The following is a 21,951-nucleotide window of genomic DNA, read 5'->3' as shown; positions in this document are numbered from 1 at the left end:
ATCAAAACGTTATTGCTCTGTAATAAGGTTGTAAGTCTGAAAGACCTAACCTGTCTCAAAAAAGAACTCAGCAGTGCTATGGGAGCATATGGAGGAATAAAATAATCTTAGGCAAAATATTCATTTTAACAATCTGTATCCTACCCAATCACATGAAGGTCATCCTACCATGACCGCAAATAATTTTGGATGACCATGATCAATGTGGACTGAGAGGATATTTGCTTTAATAAGGTTTTTTTTTTTAAAGTTGGAGAAATTATCAAACCCTTCCAGTTTCACCAAAATGTGGCCTAGTCACAAAGAACAAGATGTCTTCAACAAAGGTTGATGTTTTTTTTATGCATTACACCTATGCACTCTTGTAATATTAGGGTTAAGCCTAATCTTGCTTAGAAGGACTTCCAACAGCAAAATTAATATTGTAGGGGAAAGGGGACACCTTTGTCATGTGCCATTCCCTATACTGAAGGAGAGGACAAGGTGCCCTTTACCTTCACACTCGCTGAGGGTCTAGTATATGGAGTGCCCAACCAATGGAGCATCTTCCATCCCAAACTCAAATTAATCCATTCATCCATGTCTCCATGCTTAATTTAGCTGAGAAATCACTTTGAAGAACATCCCCCTAGCATTTCTGGCTGTGGCCATCTTGAGTAAGGGCAGATGATTCATGTAGCATTTACTCTACTGGAATCAAGCTACCTTTATCACAGGCAGGAGGGTGTGCATAGCTGAGAAAGACCCTCCTCCACTCCTGAAGACTCCTGGGATGTATAACATCATTTGCCTAGGCCTAGAAACCTGGAACTAATTGACGAAATGTAAAAAAAAAAAAAAGTTTAAAATAAGTAAATATTACGTACTTTTCTATCTATGTACTAATGCCAGCAGCATAAGGATTAAAAATAGTCAATGTTAATTGAGAGAATTAAAAATCCAATCTATTCTGTCAGATGCTTTTTCAGCATTGTTAACAAAATAAGACAGGGAGTCTTCTGCGGTACAAAACCCACCAGATCCCAATGAATAAATGTAGACATATAACGTTTCAATCTGAGAGAATTTTTAGCTAGCACTTTCATGTCCACATTATAGAGGGAGAGGCGTCTATAATTCAAACATGTAGTGTGGTCCTTACCTTCCTCTAGGGCAGGGATATGCAATTAGCGGACCTCCAGCTGTTGCAGTACTACAAGTCCCATGAGGCATAGTAAGACTCTGACAGCCACAAGCATGACACCCAGAGGCAGAGGTATAATGGGACTTGTAGTTTTGCAACAGCTGGAGGTCCGCTAATTGCATATCTCTGCTCTAGGATAAGGACAACATGGGCAGTCAGTGCATTAGGGAACAAATGCCCAGTTTCCTTAAAATAAGCACACATATCGTCCACAAGCATTTCTATAATAATAATAATAATAATAATAATAATAATAATAATAATCTCTAGTAAGGCCATAGGGGGCTTTTCCCTTTAGCCATAGCTTTCAGGATTATTATAACTTCCTCTGCTTTGAGGTCCTACTCCAGGGACATATAAATAGCTTAGTTTGGGGCCCTTGGGCTTGTGTATCTGGAGTTTCATCCTGCCATTTTCTAGGGGCCCTGGCCAACATCCACCCATATTTATTCCCATGTTCATAATATATCTGGGACAGAAAATGCATCTACCTGGTTCCAGATCCTTTTCGCCTGCTCAGCCTCCCCCAGTGAGTGTAATAGTGTAAGAAGATGGGGCCACCTTTGTTTTTTAAAGCAAGCCCCCAGGGTGTTCAGTTCACCTGTAATGATTGTGATCCTCCCAGATGGTTCCTTCCAACACATGAGTAGAGTTATTTTCTCTAAAATATGCCCAGAGGTTTGAAATACTTCTGATTCTGCCATGACATTATGCAAAATATTGTGTAGAACAATAAATATTTTTTATAGACCAAGGTCCCTACCTCCAGCACTCCAGCAACTTCAGCTTTTGTAATGACTTGCTAAAATGTTTCAAGGCAGCTAGTGAATCGAAAAAAAGCTGATCATTGTAAGCATCATTGTGAGCACTGTGGTCAGTGGTAAATGGTTAGTCTCAACACTCCAAGTGCTACATTTGCAGGAGAGTTTGTTCTGTTAAAAAAAAACAGACTTTATTGGCTGGATCACCAAATGAAAATAAAGGAAAGAAAACCTAAACAAGAAAACTAATGCAGCCACCACATCTAAAAATTGGCATGTTGCAATATGATAAATGTTTACCTTTGGGTTATATACTGCTTTAAGTATCTCTCTTCGGCTCAACTTTTTGGGCCTTTAGCTGAAAGAGACAGGAACAATAAAATGGCAATGGCCACCCACTTAGCTTTCCCAAATACCAATCTTAGGTAAGGGAAGGCCCCACAAGGAGAGAAGAGAACAAACTGGAGGGCACTGCCCCCACTCTTATTATGGGTGACCTTCTTAGGCTTCGTGCTGACCACCTCATAGGCGGCATCAGGATTTCTCTATTTGACGGTAGTCTAGAACAGGGGTTTCCAAACCTCCAAACTATGGCCCGCCAGTTGTTCAGGAACTACAATTCCCATCATGCCTAGGCATGTCTGTGAATGGCGAGAGTGAGTTTTACAATGTCTCATGGGACGTGTAGTTCCAAAACAGCTAGAAGGCCGTAGTTTAGAGATCCCTGGTCAGGTTTAATGCTTTAAGGAATTTAGCTATGTTTTTTTTGTCTCCCATCGAGGTTGTTACATCATAACTTGTGGCAATCAACCACAAGGGATAACCCAACAATATTTTAATGGCTTCCTTGTCTGTGTATCTATGTAGCTTGCAAATCATGGGGCTTCTCCACATCCTTCCTCCTTGGGACAAGAGTTCTATTAGCTTGATCAATCAAAACTGATCAATCACAACAAATGATCGCAGGAATCTCCTGGCAATTTTCTTATAATATCATGCAAGGTAGGAACAAGGTCAGTTGCAGTGACTTCAGGAAGACCCCAGATTCTTATATTGGAATGGCTGCTCGTGTTTTTGTAATAATCTAGTTGCATCAACATCACATCAACAGTCCTGCCTCAATGTAAGGCTTACATGGAAAAGACATCCGCCTCATATTTCTTTTCCAATTCAGCTACATTGGTGCCAAGTTCTCTGTTCCACACCGAGTTCAGCTAAGCCCTGGTGTATCATTGTCTTTAAGTGGACAATACTACTCCCAGGGTTATTTGAGGTAATCAATAAGGCACCCTTCCCATTCCCACAAACAAAACCATTGTTATAGTACTGCCAAAATAGGGGCGGGAAAAACATAACCCAGGGTCTTCTACACCTATCTCTCTTTTCACATCAGATACTAAAACTCTTACCCATGTTCTGGTCAACAGTTTTTATAAAATTATACATAAATCAGTTCATATGACTATGATCAGTCTGGGTTGATCAGCTCTACATCTACAGCTATAAACATCGGGTGACCGTATTTGGCTTATATTGGAACTAGAGCCATACTGTCACTAGATGCCGCTAAGGCATTTGGCAACATTTAATGGCCATGCCTCTAGCGGTTCTTGCATGAACTTGACTAGGAACAGAATTTATCAAACAGATTCAAATTCTATACTATGTTCACTTGGACTGCCCTGCTCTAGAGAGAGTGATCAGACAGGGTTGCCCATTGTCTACGCTTTTCTTTTGCGTTGGTGGTGGAATCTCTTGAGCAACCATAAGAAAATCTGAGGGCATTGTTGGCTTCTGTAAGGGGGAAATGGAAATTAAGCTTGCTCTCTTTTCGGATGATGTGCTGCTCTTTGTAGGGGGCACAACCAAGTCGTTAGCCTCCCTATTGCCTATTATATCCTGTATCATTATATCATTTACAGTAGCAGTGCTCTTCTCTACCTACTGCAAGGGTTAACTGCTTGTTTTACTTAGAAGATAATGAATAAGGTGATATAGGTCCCTTTATCTTTGCTCTTACAGTCTTCTTCCTCCTCTTATTCCTCCTCCTGTGACTGGTCTCCATGTTGCAGCTCTATGTAAACATCCCATACAATGTAGGACCAGTAGTCTGGCATTGTACAGGAAAATGCCAATGGCTCACCCACAATGCAGAGTATTGGACAGTGGAGGAGAGTTTCATCTGCGGAGGGAGCAAGGAATAAGGTAAGTATGTCACCTTTTTTTAGCATCCCTGGCCTAGGCAAAACAAGCAGTTAACACTTGCAGTGGGGAGGCATCCCAATGCAAGGGTAATTTTCTTGTCTAGAATTCAGCTTTAAATATCTAGGTATATATTTATATCACCTACCATGACGGACTACTTAAAACTCAATCCAATGCCCATCCTTAAAGTGTTTTTTAAGCCACTCTGACATCTTTATACTATTCTCTCTGTCTTCTAATGACAGGTGCCCGTGTGTGTGTGTGTGTGTGTGTGTTTTGTCAGCTCTCTCCTCTCCCTGTCCGAAAGCTGCAGTGGGCAGGGCTGACATTCCCCTGCTGACGCCAGTCGGGAGGGGAGGAGGAGAGGAGGACAGAGCCGGCCGGTCACATGAGCGCCGACCGCTGCTCATAAATAAGGTATAGACTGAATTTTTTTTTATAAATCACACACAGGGGTACCTGTCATTAGGGGAGAGAGCGCATAGTATAAGATGTCAGAGTTATTTCAACAGCAGGAGAGGGGGACGGCCACTGTCACTAGCTGACAGGCAGGGAGGGGGGAAAGGACAGAGGAGGACGGGGAGAGCAGACAGGAGAGAGCAGATAACAAAGGCGTGTAAACTGACCACAGTGTCAGGGCTCAGCAGCCATAAATAATCATGGTCAGTTTATAGGGGGAGGGTAGAAACTGGAAGGATCAGCCAGATATTTCAGGTGTTACAGCAGGCCAAATTACACACCACAAGCACTGTGTTGTATAATATGCTTTAAGGGAACAGGATTAATTTTTTTTTTTTTTAGGGTAATAAATGCTTTAATCATTTTACCATATGAAAAAGCTGCTGTAAATTGTCATTCTTGTTAATAGCCAGAGTGATTTTTTTTTGATGATCTGGGAACTACAATTGCTAGAAATCTTACAAATGACCAATCTGGATACCACAGAAATAGTATAAACAACTAGACTCTTTTTTTAGACAAATGATTTAGAAAAATAAACACCCTAGAATTAAACTGCTGCTATCCAAAGATTCAGGAGGTCTTGCAATACCTAATGCAAAAACCTACTTCCTTGTCCCAGTCACATCTTGGTTGGAGGATCCGATATAAGAGAATGTCTTAAACACACTGCCTGTAGATCCACTGCTGTCTAATTTGGAAGCAGAGACCCTTACTGACTACACTCATTGCCCCACTCTTGTAATAAATAACCAAATATGGTCAACAATGAAATGAACTGCGCAAAAGTATATACTTAATACTTCACCATTTCAAAATTTCAAACTGGAGGGGGTTGATTGTCGACATTTACAGGATATATATGAACATCACAATCACAGAGACAACATACTATAATGCTACATGAAGAATCTTAGCTACTGAAACAGAACTTCTTTCTATATTTGCACCTGCACCATGACATAGCAGCTCAAATACAAACCATAGCCTTAAAGTCAAGCTCCAGGCTCAGAAAAAAATAAAAGTCAGCAGCTACAAATACTTTTAATATTAAGATACTTACCTGTCCACGAATCCAGTGGTGTCTTCACCTGAGCCAATTTCTCAATCTGTTCTTGGGTGCTGCCGTCGCCATCTCAGGTGAGGGAAAGTCCACAGCTAGTTCCCTCCTGTGCCTGCGCGAAGCTCGCTGCGCTTTGTGAATGGCCCGGCGGCGAGGAAGGAAGGGCCGAACTTCCAGATGAGTTCGCCGCAAAGTAAGAGCTTTACAAAATGTGCATTAGGCTCCCTCAGGAACTAGATTTGGCGAGCTTGGTTGTTTTAAAAAGGGCTGAATGCATTCCAAAATGTACAGACTAATGACCCGTACACACGATATGAATATCGTACGAAAACGGTCGTCCGAGGAAGGATAGTACGATTTTCGGATCATGTGTACACTAATTTCATCAACCGATCATGACCGTTCATTCGATCTTATTCGATCGGGCATTCATGAAAATTTTCCTCGTACGATTCCAGATCGTACGATTTTCGGTTAGTTTCAATACAAATACATTACAACACATGACATCACTTCTGATTTTTTTTTTTTCTATCGTACAAGAATTTTCGGGACTTTATTTAGCTATTCAATTTCTACTTGCGACTATTAACCGAAAACGGTCGTACGATATTCGGATCGTGTGTATGGGCCATATGACTGGATGTTAACATGTATAGGTATTACCACAAGAGATTGTTAATCCAGGGGAAATCTGATCAGGAAGGATTCCCCCCATGGAGTAAATTGGACCATGCTTTATACCTCCAGCTGTTGCAGAACTACAAGTCCCAGGAGGCATAGCAAGACTCCGACAGCCATCCCACACCCACCTAACAAACCCCATCAAATCATTCTCCACAGCTACCATATTACCTTTTGTACCACCAACCCCTCCCTTTAGAATGTAAGCTCTACGAGCAGGGCCCTCCTGTCCCTTCTGTATTAAAGGGGAAGTAAACCCTGATGGATTTACTTCCTCTTTGTCTCCCTGCAAAGGTAAAGCATAATGGGCTACTATGCATCGCATAGTAGCCCATTATGTGACACTTACCTGACACAGGAGCCAGCCAGTGTCGCTGCTCCGGCCACTCACTGCGCCGGAGCAGCGATGATGTCACTCCCGCGCATGCGCGCGGGAGCCGCCGCTAATGGCATATTACCGTTAGCAGCGGCATGCTGCTAACGGCGATAGTGCGCCTGCGTACCGCTGTCTACGGCGCATGCGCCGTAGACAGCTGTCACTGTCTTTTACTAAACATCTCCTAAACCGTGTAGGTTTAGGAGATATTTCTTGGACCTACAGGTAAGCCTTAATCTAGGCTTACCTGTAGGTCAAAGTGGGTTGTAAGGGTTTACAACCACTTTAAACTGTACTGTAATTGTGCTGTCCCCCCTATACAGTGTAAAGCACTGTGTAAACTGTTGGCGCTATATAAATCGTGAATAATAAATAATAATAATAATAATGACACTCAGGTAGAGGCATGATGGGAGTTGTAGTTTTGCAACAGCTGGGGATCGGCTAATTGCATATTCCTGCTTTATAGGGTTTTTTTTATTTTCCTTCCTCTGCATCAACTGTAGCTAAAAGGTTCTGTATATAAAGGTTATCTATTTATGTGCTAATTATTTCTACTGGTTGAAGTAGTTGGACTTGTGTCCATTGGATGACTATGTAACAAGGTGACAATGTAAGAGAACAATTGGAAGACAGGGACAGAGTATAATCAGCCTATGACAGGAAGTGCCTGAACAACAAGGACCTTCATGGTAGGATCTCCGGGTATTATTTCAAAGTACATGTACCTGTTTAAATTCAAAGTTGCCCATCCCCACTTCCTAGCCTCCTAGGAAGTGTAGGTGCATGCTTACCTCAGGAGGCTAGGTAAGGGGTCTGGAGAACTTCTGATATAAACGTGTACACATACTTTTATGAGAGCTCCAGATTTTAAAATAATAAAAATCCATAATGTTGAAAATATCTGAAATTGCATTAACAATGATCATGTTTACATATACTTTAAAGTGATTGTAAAGGTTTTTATTTTTTTGTAAAATAACAAACATGTCATACTTACATGTCATACTTACCTGTACAAGGGTTTTGCACAGAGCGGCCCCGATCCTCCTTTTCTGGAGTGCTCCGGTGGCGTTCCTGGCCCCTCCTCTTCATCAGGTGCCCTTGCGGAGAAATGCTTTCCCTGGGGGCACCTGTGCAGGAGGGCTCCCGAGTCCTGATGCTGCATCCATTGACACAGACATCAGGACTTGGCCCCGCCCCAGACTCGCGTGTCAATGGATTTGATTGATAGCAGCAGGAGCCAATGGCTCTATTCAATGAGGAACCGAGACAGCGGCTGGAGCTGCTGGGCTCATGCTTGTCTCTGGAGTAATAGGGATTTAGGTAAAAAAAAAGGGGGGGCTCTGCGGGGCAGCTGCTGCGCAGAAAGTTTTACACCTTAATGCATAGATTGCATTAAGGTGAAAAACCTTGAAGGGTTACAACTCTTTTAACCACTTCCCGCCCAGCCTATAACAGATTGACATCCGGGATGTGGTTCTGTTATCCTGACTGGCCGCCATATGACGTCCAGCAGGATAACATGCCAGCGTGCGCTGCATCTCCGATCATGATAAGAAGCCTCTGACAGAGGCTTCTTACCGCATGATCAGCTGTGACCAATCACAGCTGATCATCACGAGAACCAGGAAGTGCCGGTAAACGGCATTCTTCGGTTCAAGCTGACAGGAAGAGCTGATGGGCAGCTTTCCCTGTCAGAGGAGGGTCTGTGCTGATAATCAGCACACTGATTATCAGCACAGCCCCCATCAAATGTACCCATAAGCTGCCAATCGGTGCCCAGTCAGTGCCCCATCATAACCCCCTGCCAGTGCTCAATAAAGTGCCAATCAGTGCCCATCACAGTGCAAATCAGTGCCCACCATAGTGCCAGTGTTCATCACAGTGCCAGTGCCCAGCATTAACAACTGTCAGTACCTGCCCCATCAGTGCCATCTATTAGTGTTCATCAATGCCACATGTCAGTGCCAATCAGTGCCGCCTGTCAGTGCCCATCAATTCTACATATCAGTGCCAACTCATCAGTGCCCGTCAGTGAAGGAGAAAACAAAATTTTATAACAGAAACAAAGAAAAACGTTTTTTTTTCAAAAACGTCTGTCTTTTTTAGTTAGCAAAAAATAAAAACCACAGAGGTGATCAAATATCAACAAAGAAAGCTCTATTTGTGGGAAGAAAAATGTAGTTTGGGTACAGTGTTGTATGACCGCGCAATTGTCAAAGTGCGACAACAATGAAAGCTCAAAATTGTCCTGGGCAGGAAGGGGCAAAAGTGCCTGGTATTGAAGTGGTTAAGGAGAATTGTTAGGGTGTACACTATACACATTCTGCAACATTATTTGAAAAATATTGATTATTATTTGGGTTCACTATTATTATTATGGGGTAATTATTACTAATCTATTAACCAATCAAAATAAGTTCAGGAATGAGATGTTAAAGAAACCTGTAGAGACAAAATCTGTAGATTGCTGAACTCTCTTATTGAAGGTTAGGCCTGATTCACATCCATGCATGTTGCTTTTGATCCATTTCTGTCTTTTAATTCGTTTTACGTTTCTTATGATTTTTTTTGGGCCACTTTGTTGTTGGGCAGATTAAAAAAAAACGCAAAAAGCATCAAAAACACACTTCATGCTTTTCTGCAGCGTCTCCATTTGCGTTTAAAAAAGTCCTTGACTTTTCCCGAATACGCAGGGGCTGAAAAAAGCATAGATGTTAACGTGTCCCATAGGAAACCATGTTAAATGGACTGTAGTACGTTTCTCCAAAAAAAAGCACCAACAAAAAGGCATAGGTGTGTGCCAGGCCTTATAGTTGTTTGGATGTTTTGCTGATCCACTGGCTTTAGTGCTTTCTGACTTAATGACCCAGAATAATTATACAGATCAAAAATTCGGACTTTCCTGTGACTTCAATAGGCCTGTGCTTGTTCTGAGTTAATGACGCTGAATATATTGAGGCCAAACCAGGCATCTAGCATATTCAGAGGCTGGTATGCAAAAATAGTCTTTGTATTTCTCTTTCCTGGCATCAGTAGCTCACTGCTCCTTGGGATAACCCTGCCTTCAAAAAGGAGGAAGGATAATTGGAACGTATCTGCTCTTATTTGGTAGAATGCCAGGAGCAGGTATGCAATGTATGGTATTATTGCATTATTTATTCATTTACTCCAGCTAGAGCTAATGTGCTATTATCAATTACATATTAATTTAAGCATCAATGCTAACCGTCCCAGATTTGCTGGGACAATCCCACATCTAGGTGCTCTGTTTTCTGAAATCAGGACCCTTTTTTTGAGTTACTAAGCGTGCCTGAGGTTCCCACAAAATGATGAGCAGGACCAGAAAGGGGGTGTGATTTGAGCAGGAGTGTGTTAATGTCTAAGTGCTGCCAAAATCAGCACAAGGGACATAGCTTAAAGTCAGTACAGCATGTTTCTGCTCTTACTAGTAATTCCCTATAGCCCCAACCCCCTCACCCCGCCGTATTCTTCCAGTATGGCAGGTGTTAATGCAACTAATGGACTGTCACAGCCACCCATCAAGAGAACCTGACTATGGGGTTTATTTACTAAATTGTAAATAAACCCCACTTAGAAGTGCAGTCGTTGTAGATCTGAAGGGTCGATCTGAAACGAGGGGAAGCTCTGCTGATTTTATCATCCGATCATCTACAAGCAAAAAATACTGTTTTTTTTTTTATGGGAAGTGCACTGTGCTGAGCAGCTTCCTGTTCATTCACAAACGGAGGCATAGTAAACACAGCTTACTATGCTTCCATTATGAATGAACACAGTGAGTGAGTGTTCACTGTGCTCATTTAGAAATGGAAGGCGCTGGTAAACTACATAGTTACTAGGACCTTCCCCCACTCTCCATTCTGAAACATCTCCCACAGCAGCTTGGGGGGAAAGGAGGGAAGCCAGTAACATGGCAGGAGGGCAACATGGGGGAGTCAACATTGCATGCATTGGTTAGGATGTTCCCAGGCACACCCCCTGCGCACACCTATGCATCTGAAGCTTATGGCAATGGGCAGAACAGAGGAAGATTACTACTAACACAAAAGGAATCAACACAAGGGACATATGCTACTGACTGTATGTTATGTCCTTTGTGCTGATTTTTAGGTTTTTGAACTTGGATGCACTTAGGCTTTTAGTGCGAGTTGAATGGGGGTGACAGTGTCCTGGGGACTGGGATGAATGGTTGGCGAGTATGATTTAGGTGGCAGAATTTATTTTAAACCACAGACGACAGAAAAGTACATAGAAAAGTAATGATTCATATAATAATTATAACTTGCCCACAATATTACAAGATTATTAGCAGTCACTAAAGGTGACTAGATTACTAGCTTAGCTGGTTTCTTATGAAATCAGATATTTCAGTTTAGCTTCTATTTGCTTTTCATTCATAAAACCAGGATAGAGGGTTGGTTCTTGTTTTTGAAATATGAGATGTTTTAGATTACATAAATGGCGTGTGCTCAAGATCATTCAGCTGATCAGAATGGACACAGTAATGGAACCTCATTTTGAGCTGGTCGTCATACACTGCTATGTACATACATTTAAAACCACAAGCTAGTGCTGGGCATTTTGAAGGGTTGGAGTGTGATAATGATAAAGTCGCTGCTTATTTTTGTACCATGACAATGACTTAGTGGATTGATCTTCTAATCCAAAAATTGAAAGATTGCAGGCAGGTCTGGTGCAATGATTTTTGACACCCTAGGCGAAACCTTATTTTGCCACCCCCACTGGCTCCACCCCTAGCACCAGCCCCTTTGCCCTGCCCATGTATACCCCAGCTTTTTAACAAGGCACTCATCAAATGCAGCCCACCAGTGCCCATAAAACGCAGCCTCACCAGTGCCCTCAAATGCTGCTGACCAATGCCCATCAATGCAGCCTACCAGCGCTCATCAATGCAGCCTACAAGTGCTTGCGTGCTTGCTTCCATTCATTTGGGAGTCTACTGTGTGTGCGATTCGCAAACAGAGCGGCTGCCTGCTGATGCTGAGAGTTAGTTGCTTGCTGCAGAGAGAAGAGAGCAGGAACACCAGTGGCCGGGTGCCCCAGGCAGCAGTGCGCCCTAGGCGGCTGCCTAGTTTGCCTAGTGGTAGCACTGGCCCTAATTGCAGGATTGGGTGGTAGGGGTTTATAGAACACTCTTATAACTCTGAATGTTACTTTTTGCACTCTGTCCCATTATTAAAGAACCCCCAAGATTAGCATTACAGGGCGATGTTGTAATGGCCTCGTGGCATGCTGCCACACTAAAATACAGGTCATCAGCCAGCGCATCTACATGCATTACTTTCCTAAATGGTTGCACATTATATCAGTGAAGTCGTTTAGATGATCAGTTCTTCTACATCACACTGCATATACATTGTAGTCACGGAAATTGCAGGGCTGTAGTGTAGCATTGAATAAAGCCCATGCCATAAGTATTATGTCAACCCACCAATGGTATTCAGTGCAAATGACATTCCTGTCAGTAAGCCAACACACAGTGCTTGTAAAGCATCGCTCAGTCTAATAACTATTACATTAGATCCAACAAGGCACAGTGCAAGCAATAATCCTCCTCCAGCCACCCTGGCTGCTGCAAAGCATAGATCAGTGCTAATCTCAATCACACAGCGCTGGCCACATCGGACACATCTCCTGCTGCAAATCACACACGTCCCCTGCTCTCCTATCACAGCACATCTGTTCTATGACATTCACCTGGGAGCATAGACTGCCCATCACAAGTAAAAGTCACACTGCAATGCTTTACCTAATGGATCCATAAACACAGATGTCTACACAGCACAGTGCATCAACCCTCTCCCCTACTTTCTACATCACCCTAAAACAATGAGCAGATGCCACGACAGGGGAAGGTCATCAGTGTCTGAGCAGGCTTGCACACACAATATATATATATATATATATATATATATATATATATATATATATATATATATATATATATATATATATATATATATATGTCACATATGTATATATATATGCATTAGGGACAGTGACATACTACACACACACATGCACCAGCACCCACCCCGAACAGCACAGACCTCCCATGCCTTGAATGGAATGACAGCCGCACCCTGCACCTTGCTTGCCATCCTCATCTCCACCCCCCATCACCCCCCTTAGAGGTCTGTGATCATTGTGGGGGGTCCAGGGATGGATCTGTAAAATAAAAAGGGTCAGTGAAGGAGAAGCATGCTTAACCCCTCTTACCTACTGCAACCTCCACCTCTGTGCTGCATCCAGCATGGCTCACATAGGCACCAGCCCCTGCAATGGGAGGAGGACAGCACTCAGCTTGGCTTCTTGCTTTTTTTGATTAGCCCTTCATGGTGTAGAGCCGGTTAGAAGCGTCCTGTCATACAACAGGCAAGGAGGGAGGGGGGGTGCTGAGTCTGTCCTGTGATCCAAGAGAAGGGGGGAGAGAGGCTGTCCTGTGACACAGGAGGAGGGAGGATGTCATAGTGATGGGAGGGCACTGAGCTGCCCTTCTCTACAGAGTAATGGGAGGAGACTAGCAAGAAGACAAGAGGTGGGCGGGGCTCTGCTGTCGTTCAGGCGGGGGGAGTGGGAGGGCTCTGCTTGGCGGTCAGGAGGAGCTACTGTCATTCACAGCGGAAGTGGGAGGGATCGGCTTGTCCTCAGGAGTGAAGTGGGCGGACTCTTCTGTCATTCAGGAGTGAAGTGGGCGGGCTCTGCTGTCATTCAGGAGTGAAGTGGGCGGGCTCTGCTGTCATTCCGGGTGGAGGTGGGAGGAGTTGCTCGATAATGAAGGGTGGAGGGAGGATTGAGGGGTCTGTATGGGTGAGGCTGTCCTATACTGTGTAGGCGATTCACCCTATGTGATACCTGCTTGGCGTCCTTCCATTGTGTATATTAGACTTCTGTACGATCACATATGGATCGGTCGGCTCACGTGCACCTGCCTGCCATATGCTCTATGTATGGAACCTTTATAGGGGGGATCGTCCTGTTTCCTGTGCAGGAGGCTCATCAGTGCCCTCCATTGAACGTGCAGCTGACAGTAGTAGTAGTAAGAGGATGGCAGGTAGACAGGGGTAGATAGATGGGCTCAGCCCGCCCTGCGCCCTCCAGGCAGATGGGGGGTGAGGTGAAATGTGACGTGGCTCTGTAATACAAGGGGGAGCCAGAGAAATGCAGTTACCATGGCAACCACTATAGTACATCACATGGTAGCGGCAGCATGTGGCTTCTGGGACAGACACGTAGACATATGAAGGAGTATATACATACATTCATACCGTGCTGCTAGGAGGCAATCACAGCAAACACACATGGGGGGAGGGAAGGGGTCAGGACTCTGGCACAGGGTGACCCTCCTCACCTGAACAGCAATGCTGCCATGCCACATCCGCTCTGATTTCTGGATCATTGGCATAAGAAACAAATCATATATGAAAATCTCACTTTGGGAACTGATTATACTTTTTGGGACACTCAAAAAATGACTAATTCCCCGTACACACGATCGGATTTTCCGACAAACAATGTTGGATGTGAGCTTGTTGGTGGTAAGTCCGACTGTGTGTGTATACTCCATCGAGCATTTGTTGTCAGACTTTCCGCCAACAAATGTTGGCTAGCAGGTTCTCAAATTTTCCACCAACAAATTTTTGTTGTCTGACTTTCCGTTTGTGTGTACACAAGTCTGTTGGACAAAACTCCACGCATGCCTGGAATCAAGTACAAGCCGGAAACGCTCTGGTCTTGTAAAACTAGCATTCATAATGGAGATATCACGTACGTCTTGTACGTCACTACGTTCATAATTGTTGGCCATTTGTGTGACCGTGTGTATGCAAGACAAGTTGGAGCCAACAACCTTCAAACAAAAATCCATGGTACGGGCATCAGTGTTTTTCTCTATTAAATACAGACATGCCCATTCCTGATTTGAGTTTTAGGAGTGCCACATGTGTTGTAGTGAGAAGGTTTCCATACTGAGGCACTGCACTGATGCAGGTTAAAGAAGAACCCTCATGATCAGTAAAAATGAGAATGCTTTATCTCTGCAATGAAACATGAATGGATTTCTGAAGGAAATCAAACCTGTATTCAATGCCTTTCTGCTTCTCTGCCCCTCCTTACATAGAAGCTTGCTTCCTGGTCATTACTAAGACAGAGATCAGCCCCTTGCTTACTGACCACTGACAATTCCTCTTTTTCACCACCTCTGTCATTTCAAACATGCTCAGCCTCCCAGTGATCAGCTTCATTGGTTGAAAGGACACAGGTGGCTATGCCGCACAGCACCATTGATTGCTGTGAAACAAGCAGCCACATGGCACAGCACCATTGAACGCTAGAACACAGAACATTTGGTTGCTAGGACACAGGCAGCACAACATTATTGGTTGCTAGGGCGCAGGCAGTACAGCACCATTGGTTGCTGGGATACAAGCAGCCTGGCAGCATAGCACCTTTGGTTGCTAGGACACAGACAGCTGGACAGTGCAGCACCATTGGTTGCTAGGACACAGGCAGTACAGCGCTATTGGTTGCTGAGATGCAGGCTGCTGGGCACCACGGCACTTTTAGTTGCTAGGACACAGACAGGCAGTCAGCACTACATCATTGGTTGCTAGGACACAGGCACCAAAGTAGCACAGCACCATTGCTTGCTGGGATGCAATTTTAGACAGGATCCAATTAACTTGCCAGCATGTCTTTGGAGGGTGGGAGGAAACCGGTGTACCCTGAGGAAACCCACACAGACACAGGGAGAACATGCAAACATCAGGCAGGTACTGCGATTGTTTTTTTAAAAATGCAGAGAGCACTATGTGTAAACATGGAAAAGTTTCCCACTGGGTTTTTTAGCAGCAAAGTAAACATGATAGGAAATAATAAGAAAAATATGTAATTGTTTTATTTAATAATTGAGAAAAGATTCAAATATACAAAGAGTTTAAAATATGAGCTCTGGTTGGTGACATAAAACAGAGTAGCCATAATTGATGATAAAATTATACACTGTAGGAACAATGTTTACAAATTACATTACACCATAAGATGCATAAGAATGCCCCAATGCATTTCGACCCCTACATTCATGGTCTTCTTTGGGGGGTTTTAATATTCTAGAACATACATAAAAAGAGGGTTTTTTACTACTTATAATTCACATTTGGTAGTGTACAATAATTCTAGATAGAATGCTACATCATGTAATAGGATTTTTGACTTCAAAATCAAAATCACAGTAAAATCAGTTTCTCTGAGTTCATTGACAGAGACGGCCTTCTTTACTCAGAACCATAGGGTTTTATCGCCCCCTACAGGAGTAGGACACTAGGCAGAAAAAAGACTTGGCTATGCCCATGGACAGTCCTAGGTGATATACAGCCCCCCCCCCCCCCCCCCCCTCTCTGCTATAGGCCTTCAGTTATGTAACAAGCAGTACTAGAAGTATTAACAACTCCATAGAGGGGCAGGTGCTGTGTCTGTCAACTGATTTTACGGTAAGTCAAAAATCCTATTTTCTCATTCGTTCATTGATAGACACAGCCTTCTTTATTCAGAACCATAGGGATGACCCACGCAGTGCCAAACATGAGGGGTGGGGCAGCCAACAAAAACACAGGTCAACCAGACAACCTGGAGCTCGGCGAGAACAAATGGAGCTCAACCTGAACAGCAAAAAATAAATAAAAACCCCTTCACGAGAGAAAACCCCTCGGACCGCAGCCTGCAGAACCTTGCAACCAAAAGAGGCATCCGCAGATGCCAGCACATCCACCTTGTAAAATTTTGTGAAAGTATGCACTGACGACCAGGTGGCCGCCTTGCAAACTTGCGTTATTGACGCCTGATGACAAAGGGCCCAGGAAGCCCTCAGCACCTGAGTCAAGTGCACCTTCACTGGGAAGGGAGGAATCCGACCCTTGACAGAATAGGCCTGAGTCACCATCTGCCTGATCCATTTAGAAATGGTCACAGAGGAAGCAGATAGCCCCTTCTTTGTCCATCTCTGATCACAAACAGGGAGTCTGACTTTCGAAAAGACTCAATGGCCGCCAAATATACCCTGACAGCTCGTACCACATCTTAGGTGTGCAAGTAAAATTCCCTTGGATGTTTCGGATGCTGGGACATAGAGAAGGCAACACGATGTCTTCATTTAAATGGAAATCAGAGACAACCTTTGGAAGGAAAGTAGGACAAGGACGAAGCACTACCTTTTTCTTATGAATCACCAAGTAGGGCATTCAACAGGATAACGATGTTAACTCTAAAACCCTGCGAGCAGAAGTAATAGCCACCAGGAAGACCACCTTCTGTGATAGCGTGAGCAGTGGAATTTTTCTAATATTTTCAAACAGAGGCTTCTGTAGTACCGAAAATACAAGATTCAAGTCCCACAGTGGCAGGGGAGATGGCACCGGTGGAAACACATGTTGCACTCCCTGAATGAAGGTGCGCACCAGGGAGTGCAAAGCGTTGAAAGAAAACCACCAAGGCTGACACCTGGCCCTTAACAGCACTCAAGGCTAAATTCTTTTCAACGCCCCTCTGAAAAAAAGCCTAAATCCGAGCCACCAAAAAGAAATGTGGGTGAAACCCCCACTGACTCACACCATAAAATGTACGCCTTCCACGTCCGATAATATACCTTCCTGGAAGTAGACTTTCTAGCTTTGAGCAGCGTCAGAATCACTGACGCAGATAAGCCCCTATTCTTCAAAACCTGGCTTTCAATAGCCAATGACGGTAAAGCAGGGTGGAAGATCGGCTCTTGGGATAGCAGATCCTCCCTGAGAGGCAGCCGTCAGGGAGCATCTGCGACCAGACACACCAGGTCAGCGTACCAGGGCTGACGAGGCCAGTCCAGGGCCACTAAAATGACCGGAATTCCCTCGGCCTCAATCTTGCGCAACAGCCGCGGCAGAAGCTTGAGTGGAGGAAAGACATAGATCAGATGATACCGGCTCCACAGAGCGACCAAGAGCGTCTGAGGCATCTGCCAGAGGGTCCCGACTACTGGAACCTTCTAGAAAAAAGCGGTGTATACACCGCTCTGACAGCACCTCAAAGATGCTGCTTGCAGGAAATTTTTGAGTGTCTGCCAGCACACTGCTCCAGTGTGAAAGCCCGAGTGAGAGGAGAAGCGATATTGTTAGCGCTATAGAGCCTGTAAAGCGCCACAGTGTGAAAGTAACTTATGTGTTGGTAAATTTGTGAAGGCTTGGCTGACAGCCAAGCCTGTCTGTGTTTTTTACCTGGGTTGGGCAGAGATCCTGGTAGAGCTGGATGATTCACAGGCAGCATCACTGAGACCTCCCCCCTATTTCTAGAATGTGCTGGAAACTTCTAGAAAAATGGGAGGGGAAATAAGGTGGAGCTGCCGGGAGTATTCTAAGGGGACTTAACCAATCCCCAACTTGAGTTGGCAGGGGGCAGGCCCCCTTAAATACTCTGGGTCAGCCCAGCTGGGGAGAGTTTGGGTGGAAGCTGGAGATGGAGTGTTAGGCTGTCGTGGCCTTTGAGGGAGCCAGTCTGGGGGAGGTGACCTTGGGCCTAGGCTCGGGTGCGGACAGGACCTTCTCAAAACTCACGGAGGTGTCCTGGCCAAGAGGGACGGGAGCAAGAGGAGGACGGTGGGACAACACTGCCTGGCAAGTCTCCAGGAGGAACAGGTACTGCCAAGAGGGCTGGTGAGTGACAGTCAGGAGGACTGGGAGGCACACCTGAGAGGACTGGGATAGAGCAGTCTGGGATGAGTGAAGATTTGTCAGGAGGACTGTGGTGGCACGTTCAGTGGAAAGGGACAGCTGTAGCCAGGAGGGTAGTGAAGAGGTGGTACTGGGAGCAGTAGCCACATATAGGACAGCTAACACCAAAGACTTCTATTTTCTTGCTACACCATAGGGGCCCGCGGTCCCTGCCTGCAAAGAGCATTTTGCTAACATCCAGCTGAGTCTGTGTTGAATCTAAAACTTGTGCTAGCTGGTCCTGGGAGATGTTGTGCTGCAAGGTAGCAAGAGCGAGAGGTAGAAGAGGAAAGTGTGTGTATATACTGGAATGTATATATAGTTCTAGTCCCTCACAAGTTCTGCTGATCAAATGGGCATTCCATATCATCCCTTCTCTATCCAAATTCAATTCTCCTAATAAAAAAACAAAACAAAGCTGCAAGGACTGTTCATGTTCAAAATCCATGTGCCTGGCTGTGCAGGGTGGGGCAAGACCACATTCAGCAGCGGCCCTTACCAGGGTAGCACTACACATGCATACATGCTTTATGTATTGAGCTGTGAGCATATGATTAGGTATTTAGCTAGTTGTGCTAACAAGTGATTGCAATTATCTCTGCCCCTGGCCCTCCATGCTGTTTCCTAACTGGAAAAGTAAATGAGAACCCTAAAATATTTGTTAGCTGGAGCAGTATCTCTAAAGGTCCAATGTGCCCTTTGATTCTGTCATTTCCATATTTGACAATGGCTAAATGAGGGTCCACTGTGAGTCAGAGACAATAATAAACTTTTCTTTATTGAGAAGATGAAGATGTAGTTTTAGGGCGTGTCCTAGGCATTATGGTATTCTACCCAGAATATGGAAGCCCGTTAACAAAAGCTGGACTACACACAAACTGCTAAATACATAGATGAAATACATATATCGGCAATGTTTTGCATGCCAAAGGATTTGTAATACTCTGCATGCAGTGTTGTGATCCAGCCACAGCTTGCTGACACTAAAGCCAGGTTTGGAAACTCCATTGAAGCTAGAGGATTACACAGAAGCACTTACTCAGTCGCCTCCTAATTGGACAATGAAGGTGAAGCAGCATGCTGATGAGGTCATCACTCTGCTCACACCTCCTGCCAGCTAGTGTACTGCCAGCACATGTGCATGCTGCAAAGCCTGATTGAATCCTAGTGCTAGCCCTACCTCTCCCAGTGCCATTGCTACTATACAGGGAATTGCTGCTATCAAGTTTCGGGTACTTACTGTAATTGCTTTTTGAAAATACATTTAGTGTCTTTTCAATTAATACATAATAGTATTAAATGGTGTTTTTATAGTAGCCTAGAGTACAGATTTAATTATAAGCCTTGTATGTTATTTGTAAAGGTCAACAGAATGCACCAATCAGAATTCTAAGCTCCAAGCACAGGAGATTTTTATTTCAGTCATGATAAACATACGACTGGAGCTGGCACTAATAAGACATGAAAAACACGTCCCAAGGAATTTTAGAAACTGATGTGAGAAAAACGACTAAATAAAATCTGCTTTCCAATACTATTTAGAGGTGTCATACTATATCATTTAGAGTCTGTACTATGTGTTTTAATTATGTTATTTAAATTGGTACCCTTTTTCTTTCAAGTCATTTTTATTGGTGTGTGTGTGTGTGTGTGTGTGTGTGTGTGTGTGTGTGTGTGTGTGTGTGTGTGTGTGTGTGTGTGTGTGTGTGTGTGTGTGTGTGTGTGTGTGTGTGTGTGTGTGTATATATATATATAATATAATGAGAATTTTTTTTTTGTGTGTCTTCCACTGTGTTTTTCAAATACAGGAAGTGCCCTATAGGACAATGCAGATAAGGGTACTACCCGGGGTAAAACATCCATGTAACTGTATTCAGGGTGTAGATGGCACATCGTTATACAAAAGCAAATATGTCACAATAGGGCAGGGCTCAAAATTTCAAGTCCTGAGCTACTAGCCATGCCTTAAGGGTTACTTGCCACGAGTTGCCCCACCCAACCCCCTACCTTGCCTTGCCCCTAATTCTGCCCCTAAACATGCCCTTATAAATTATCTCATGAAATGACACTTAAATGTTTTATGCAGAATTAAGTTACAAAAATAAATATTAACATTAACTTTATCAGTGCCCATGAATGCAGCCTCACCAGTGCCAAACAATGCAGCCTCATCAATGCCAAACAATGCAGCCTTACCTGTACCAATCAATGCATCCTCACTGCTCATCAATGCAGCCTCACCTGTGCCCAACAATGCAGCCTCACCTGTACCCATCAATGCATCCTCACTTGTGCTCATCAATGCAGCCTCACTAGTGCCCATCAATGCAGCCTCATCTGTGCTCATCAACGCAGCCTCACCTGTGCTCAACAATGCAGCCTCACCTGTGCCCAACAATGCCACTTCACTAGTGCAGGGGAAGAAAGAGAAGAGGAAGAGGAGAGCCGGCTGGATCATGGCAGAATAGGGAACATCACTGTAACAGCTTTCATTTGAATTGCTCAATGTTCCCGGCGCTCAATGTCACATACAGCCCCACCTCCTGGCCCGAGTTCTTTGATAGACGTTACATGTCCCTGCATTGGACCGGTGTTCTGTCTATCAAAGTACCCGGCCCAGGAGGCAGGGCTGTATGTGATGGCGAGTGTCGGGAACACTGGACAATTGAAATGAAAGCTGTTAGACCCCTTTCACACCACACCGCCCATAGCGTGGGCGGTAAAACAGCGATATATTTAGCGGCGTTTTACCGCCAGATTTGTGGCTGATTTGCGGCGCATTTCGGCCGCTAGCGGGACACTTTTTCGCGGCCGAGAAAGGGTTAAAACCACCGGCAATACACCGCAATAGCAGCGTTTTGCCGGCGGTATTACAGTGCTGCCCCATTGATTTCAATGGGGAGCAGCGGTGGAGGAGCGGTAAACACACCGCTCCTTCACCGCTCCAAAGAAACTGCTGGCAGGACTTTTCCCTTATGTCCTGCCAGCACACCGCTGTAGTGTGAAAGCCCTCAAGCTTTCACACTACAAACAATGGTGCAGCTTTTTTAGGGCGCAATGCTGGCGCTATTTCTAACGCTATAGCGCCTGCAAAACGCCCTGGTGTGAAAGGGGTCTTACAGCGACGTTCCCCTCTCTGCGATGATTCGGCTGGCTCTCTTCTTTCTTCCCCTGGGCGATCACTGGGAGAACGGCTCCCATTCAACCCCACCTGCCCAGAGTCATCCCTACACACACAATATGAGCAGGCGAGTGGAAAATTTGAGGGCTGCAATACGGTATGCATTAGTAGAATGATTCATGCAAATGGTATACACGTGGTTAGTAGAGATTGGATGTCATCCAGGGTACACTGTTATCTTTGTTGGTGAAAAAGGACTAGTTAGGCTAGGGTAGCACAAACATGGGGTGCAGAGGTAGATTCATGGGAGATGTTA

The 21,951-nt window shown here is 44.5% G+C and overlaps 2 protein-coding genes across 3 annotated transcripts in view; one reads left to right on the top strand and one right to left on the bottom strand.

Annotated features, from left to right (window-relative positions):
- Positions 1 to 13,249, bottom strand: part of GNAZ (G protein subunit alpha z) — a 212,095-nt gene extending 198,846 nt beyond the window's left edge. The window contains exon 1 of the mRNA XM_077461527.1: positions 12,996 to 13,249. The gene's annotated coding sequence lies outside the window, so the exon portion shown is untranslated. The remainder of the gene's footprint in view (positions 1 to 12,995) is intronic.
- The window catches only part of RSPH14 (radial spoke head 14 homolog), a 362,664-nt gene that overhangs the window by 258,333 nt on the left and 82,380 nt on the right, over positions 1 to 21,951 (top strand). The window lies entirely within an intron of this gene.

This window comes from Lithobates pipiens, unplaced genomic scaffold (assembly GCF_037356315.1).
Source record: "Lithobates pipiens isolate NorthernLeopardFrog02 unplaced genomic scaffold, aLitPip1_a1.2 Scaffold_3, whole genome shotgun sequence".
NCBI lineage: Eukaryota > Metazoa > Chordata > Amphibia > Anura > Ranidae > Lithobates > Lithobates pipiens.
Note: the sequence above shows the minus strand (reverse complement) of the source record. Positions and strands in the feature narration are given on the sequence as shown.